The following is a 6,849-nucleotide window of genomic DNA, read 5'->3' as shown; positions in this document are numbered from 1 at the left end:
ATAAATAAAGTGTAAATATGAGCATGAACTGGTGTGCCTGCTCCCCTAAGAAACACACAGAGTAGTTCAGATGATAGAACATTATGCCTATTAAAAGGTAGCTAGTAATATTAGGCCACACGATAATGATAAATACAAAATGAGCAGGAGAGACACTAAATTCTACAGGAGTCTATTGGTGTGAAAAGAAAGTAAATTATTACAGTTTTGGGTAGAGCTTAAACTGAACCCTGAGGGATGCATAGAATTTAGGTAAGCAGAGAAAAAGGCAGAGGGCATGTTGAGCAAGGGGAAAGATGGGAACAGAGCCAGTGGGTCATTCATTTCATTTGCCTTCTGGACCAGAAGGGCCTACTAGATATAATGAATGTAGCTCAAAACAATTCCTAAATGGCCAAGAAAAATAGATGCCTCTCATATGCCATCCATGACTTGGATGTTTTTTCCTTTTTCTTTTGGAAATGATGTCATAGGTGAACAAAATCCAGGCACAGCTATTAACTATTTTGGATTGCCAATAAGAATGGTCATTCTGCTTATCACAGAGAGCATTATGGATAGGTTAGTATAAAGTATAAATATCATAGAAAAGGGGTCGGGCATGTAGATGGGTCATTGACTATTTCCCTTGAATTTAGTAATGGAGACTCTCTGAGTCATGGGTTGGACTGGGATTCTTTTTACCTCTACTCTTATCCTTTCCCCCATGTCCACCATCTCAGCAGCAGAAGGACAAGAGAAAAGGAGTTACAGCTTTCCTTGGCACATGCCTTTTTAAAGGATGACCTTTGAATTATTTTCTTTTATTTATTTAGTTCATTTATTAACGAGTTCATTCATCAATAATTATTAGGTACCTAGCATAATGCTAAAGGATAACATTATAATAATATATAGCACTAATATAGTGTTTTAGTTTTGTAAATACACACATACATGTGTGTGTGTGTAATTTCATTTTTTTTTTAAAGCAGTTGGGGTTAAGTAACATGCCTAAAATTACACGGCCAGTTCTTTTTTGTGTGGGTGTTAAGTATCTGAGGCCGGGATCCTGGGTCCTCCCAACTCCGGGGCTGGTGCTCTTACTGCACCACCTAGCTGCCCCTGTAATTTCATTTTTATCCTCACAACAACCTTATAATGTACGTACTGTTATCACCCCCATTTTATAGGTAGACAACTGAGGACTTACCTGAGATTATATGGCTAAGGAACTCAGTTCTTCCTGCTTCCAAGCCCAGAACTCTATCCACTGGGCCATCTAGCTGCTTAATACAAAGATAAATTAGATAGGATCCCTCAAGGAGGCTGCAATTGCTGGGTTGAGAAGACATGTACACAAGTAACCATGATACAAATGAGAATGTGATAAATGCATAAGAAAAATAAAAAAAATACTGAAACATAATGAGGAAATAGTTACCAGCTGGGGAAATCAGGGAGCATATCTTGGAGGAGGGTAAAATTAGGGGTGGGCTTTAGATAGGTAGAAGTAAGGGCAGAGGACATTTCATCCATCCATCCATCCACCCACCCACCCACCCACCCATCCATCCACCCACCCACCCATCCATCCATCCACCCACCCACCCACCCACCCATCCATCCATCCATCCATCCATTCATTCATATAAACAGGTATTTGTTTAGTTCCTACTGTGCTTTCTGGGGTTTACCAAAATGAATAGCACAGTTTTTATTGTCAGGGAATTTATAATCCATAAGAAGGGATGACATACACACATAAGTGTAATGAAAAAAAGAATGTAAGACATGTATAAGGAAAAAGTATTATGTGAGGATAGATGAGAGATTCCAAGTGGTATGAAGGTAGGCATTCCTATTTGAGAGATTAGGTCTGAAACCTAGTCTTTCCTCCAGACTGTGTAACCATCAAAAGGACTTTCCTTCAGTCTTGTTATGAAATTAAAAAAAAAAATTAAAACTGAGGACTGACAAGGCTTTCATGAGCACATTACTATTTGAAATAAATTTTTGTTTCATTAATGATTTCCAAATTACATGTAAACATTTTAACATTCATATTTTAAAAATTTGAATTTTAAATTCTCATACCCATCTCATTCCTTGAAAAGGTAAGCAATTTGATATCAATTATGAGTGTAAAATTAGGTAAAACATTTCCATGTTAGCCACTTTGTGAAAGAAAACACAGACAAAAAAGACAAACAAGAAAAAGTTATGCTTCAATCTGCATTCAAAATTCAACAATTCTCCCTCTGGAGGTAGATAGCATTTTTTATCATAGGTCCTTTGTAATTGCCTTAGATCATTATCTTGATCAGAGTAACTAAGTATTTCACAGTTAAACATCCTTACAATATTGCTTTACTGTGTATAATCTTCTCCTGATTCTGCTGACTTCACTTTGTATCAGTTCATATAAGTCTTCCCAGGTTTTTCCGAAGCCATCCTGCTTTTCATTTCTTTTGGCACAATAGTATTCTATCACAATCATACACCACAACTTCTTTGGTCATTCCCCAACTGATGGGCATCCCCTTGATTTCCACTTCTTTACCACTACAAAAAGAGCTGCTCTAAATAATTTTTTTTTTTTTACAAATAGACCCTTCTCCCTTTTCTTTGATGTTGCAAAGTAACATTTCCTGATGACTAGGCCCTTTATTATGTTGCCCAAGGTACAAGTGCAAACACAAAGAAATAGCAAAAGGAAAAACAGAACACTTTTTAAAAATACTGTTTACCATTAGAGGTCTTCCCCAGGGTTACACATACTTGAGATCAATTTTTTTCTCTCTCTACCTTTTTTTTTTGGCAGGGAGTAAAAGCTGTTTTTTCTTTCTATTTCTTGACTTGAGAACCAGGGAAAGAAAAAGAGTGGAAAATTAGGGGATAAGCATGGGCTTCCTGGTAAAGCTATATATCATTCCTAATAAACACTTCGATTAGCTAACAACAAATGAGGAACACAATTAGGAGAGAGAGTTCCAGGAAGGGAGTGGAAATCGTTGAGTGGAGCTAGGGAAAAGTAGCTTCCACAAGCTCCCAATCTTCATGTGGTAAATGTGAACCCAGTGAAGGATTTGTATAGTCATCTTTGAGGAAGTTGTCCTGGAGACAACTTGCCCTCTCTCCCTTCATTCTCTTCTTTGCCCTCTACCTGACTTTTTTGTATTAAAAAACCCGCTTTCTGTGCCGCTAGCTTATCCTGGAACTTCCTTCGGCACCTGGGGCCTCCTTACAACCACCACCTCCTTACCCAACCACTGCCTACCATCCCTGTGGCTGACTCATTCTGACATATTACTCCACAAGGCCTGCCCCTTTCTTCCATTGGTCAGTTCCCAGTGGAGCCTCCATTCTATGGAAGGACCCAGGCTGGTCTACTTTCATTCTCCTCCTGAAGTTGTGCTTGACTTTCTGGACCTCAGAACCAAGTCCTGACCTTAGATTCCTTCCTCCTCTCCTTTCTGCCTCTCCTTCATCTTTTAAGCTCTCTTTTTGCATGATGTTTTCTCCCATTAGAATATAAATTCCTTAGGGACAGGAATTAGCTTTCTTTTTTGCTTACATTTGTATTCCTAGCATTTCGCTATACTGGGCATATAGTGATTGTTTAACAGATGCTTCTTTTTTTTTTCCTTTTCATCTTCTTTCCCCAAATCAAACTGAACCAAACCAAACTGTCCACCCATAAAATAGTAATTAAACCAAAAAATACCTCTCCTGCTTTGTAAGGAGAGATGATAACTAGTAGATTTTCAAAGTTCCCAAGAGACTTAAATCACTTTTTAGCTTTTGAGGCTCCCAGCCCTAATTTAAAAAAAAAAACCAAACAACCCCCAAAAACAAAAACAAAATAGGACAGTTTCACAACTGAAATAATTTGAATTTTTAAAAATTTATCAAATGCTTTAAAAAAAATCCTTTTTGTATGGAGGGTTGGGGGAATCTACCTTTTATGGAATGTTGAGGCAGGTTGAGACCCATCTAACATATCTTTGTTGCAGTTCAGTCATTTCTTACTCTTTGTGACCCCATTTGGAGTTTTCTTGGCAAAGATCCTGAAGTGGTTTTCCATTTCCTTCTCTAGCTCATTTTACAGATGAGGAAACTGAGGCAAACAGAACTAAGTGACTTGCCCAGAGTCACACAGCTAGTAAGTCTCTGAAGCCAACTTTGAACCCAGGAAGATGAGTCTTCTTGACTCCAGACTGGGCACTGCATTACTTAACTGCCCTTTAGCCCACATTGAATGATAATAGCACCTTATCTGCTCACATTTGAGGTCTCCATTGAACTTGAGGGCCAGGTCAAATGGCCTCCATGCCCGATTGGAAGATGAAACATGATAAAGTTTATGGAAAGAACTCTGGATTTAGAGCTAAGGCCTTGGGTTTGAAGCCTAGTTCTCTTTCTTACTAGCAGTGTGACACCTGCTGAGCCATTTATATTTTCTAAGCCTTAATTTCCTTACTGTAAAATTAGGGAGGTAGACATGATGATCTTGAAGTTGTCTTGTAACTTTAAATCCCATGATCCCTCTAATTGGCCCTGTTTCCAGCTGGCATATTTTTGCTGTTGCTGGTAGCTAGGGATGGATGGGCCAAGGCTGATGGAAACTAATGTGTATGGTGTTCAGGGTGACATTAGATCACTGGTGTCACGACTCATTTGGAACCAGTCATGGGAGGCAAGGGCTAGTTTCACAGAGATGAGGTAACATGATTCCTCTGACCTGAACAAAGTCAGTTTCCAGTTTCTATGGACTGACTTAGAAGAAACTATAGCAAGGATATGCGTGCCCACAAACGACTTTAAAAACAGCCACCAAGGATAGGAAAAAAGAACTGAGCCTTGGTATAGGATATTGCACAGTGATATGAGCTGGAATCTGGTCTGACTGAGCACAGAAATAGCTGCAGCATTGATCTGGGACCTTCCAAGCGGTTTATAAAAACTGTTGTCACCCCCTCTGAGCTCTGTGCATTGATTTTGTACACTGCAGACAAACAGCTTTTTTTTTCTTCTAATGGAGTTTTATTATGGCTTCTGAGCTAGAGGGAAGGAAACCCTGATATGGATTTGAAGATTTGTGTTAGATAAGAACCAGGTAGGGAGGATACCTGGGAAAGCCAATCTCGTAATTCTTCTACACGTATAATTTTAGAAAATAGTCAGGCATTCCCAGACTTCCCTATAAGGCTAATACATCTAGATGTCCACTCCTAAAGGGAGGAGGGCAGTATCGCTTCTTTTCTTTTGTAAGCCCTAAAGACTCCTTGATATTCCTCCTAGATGAAAATCCTACAGCATATCCATTATCTATAAAATTGAATACTTTTGGTTGTGACTTCCCTGGGTCCACACAAGGGAGCTGCACTGGAGTGAGCCTGTTCTATCTTTTGCTTTGCTTACTTTTCCTAATGTAGCTGGTGCCAACCGTGGGTCAACAAAACCACATTCCATATTCAGTCACCACTAGGACCCTCTTTGTTCATTGACCCTTCAGGTCGTCTACACCTACCTTTCTCCCAGAAAAGAGCTAATGGCTAATGTGAAATAATCATTCCTTCCCTTGTTTTACTCCCCACTGGTCTTGGCTTGTTGGCACCAAACTCCCACTCTCCCTAACACATTGATAGTAGATAGTAATAACAGTTCACATTCATAAAGCACTTCAAGTTTCCTGAGTTCTTTCCTTTACAACAAACCTTTGAGGTACTGTTATCCCCTTTTTTCAAATGAGGAAACTGAGGTTTGGAATGGTCATAAGGTCATAATTCTAGAGTGGGAAGGAGCCTCAGAAGCCTCTAATCCAACTCCCTCATTTACAGATGAGTAAACTGAGGACCAGGGAAGTTAAGTGATTTGCCCATAATCACAAGAACAGAGATTTGAACACAGATCCGCTAACCAAAGATCCTATATTATTATTCTTTCCATAGTGTCATATTAAGTGGCTTTTTCAGGGTTACACTGCTAGTGTCAAATCTAAGATTAAAATCCATATCTGGTTTTTTTCCTAGCATTTTTTTCCATTATTCAGTCAATCAATAAACATTTTATTAAGCACAGTGCTAAGCTGGGGATAAAAAGAAAAAGACAGTACCTGCCCTCAAAGAGCTCACATACTAATGGGGTAGATGACATTCAAACAGCTCTGTGCAAGCAAGCTATATACAGGATAAATGAGAGAGAAGCAACAGAGGGAAGACTTTGGAATGAAAGGGGATTATGAAAGACTTCCTGAAGAAGGTGGAATTTTAGCCAAGACTTGAAGGAAGCCAGGAAAACCAGGAGGTGGAGATGAGGAGAGAGATAATTCTAGGTGTCATGGGGACAGCCAGTGAAAATGCCCCAAGTTGGGAGATGTAGTGTCTTGTATGGGGAACAGTAAGGAAGCCAGGCTTATTGGATCACAGAGTACATGGAGGAGATATATACCACATTTCCCCTATTTTAAAACAAATAAAGTCTGATTGTGATGAACAATATTTTTTTAAGTGGGACTATAGAATTGGCTATTTGGGGTGGTTAATATCTTGGTCCTTTTTTTACTTTATCCTGTTGCTGAAGACAGTGCTACAAATATTTGGAAATTACGTGAGCAAAGCAATTGAATAAACTCATTGGAGTTATTCAAGCTAAAGGTAAATGATCACTTGTTGGGTATGCTATAGAAATAACTTTTTTTAGGTATAAGGTGGGTTAGGTAGTACCTGAAATCTCTCCCAACTCTGTGTGGATACTGGCTACCAAGAGTCACCCCAAAAAAAGATACATGGAGAGAATTCTTATGATATTATTCTTTTCTTTTCTTTCTTTCTTTCTTTCTTTCTTTCTTTCTTTCTTTCTTTCTTT

At 38.9% G+C, this 6,849-nt stretch overlaps 1 protein-coding gene across 3 annotated transcripts in view; it reads left to right on the top strand.

Moving 5' to 3' along the window:
- Window positions 1-6,849, top strand: part of RAB31 (RAB31, member RAS oncogene family) — a 269,429-nt gene that overhangs the window by 150,496 nt on the left and 112,084 nt on the right. The window lies entirely within an intron of this gene.

Source organism: Petaurus breviceps, unplaced genomic scaffold (genome assembly GCF_028583685.1).
Source record: "Petaurus breviceps papuanus isolate PSGF00001 unplaced genomic scaffold, PetGlider_PUasm1.0 38, whole genome shotgun sequence".
NCBI classification, from domain to species: Eukaryota; Metazoa; Chordata; class Mammalia; order Diprotodontia; family Petauridae; genus Petaurus; species Petaurus breviceps.
This window is presented reverse-complemented; position numbering and strand designations above follow the sequence as displayed.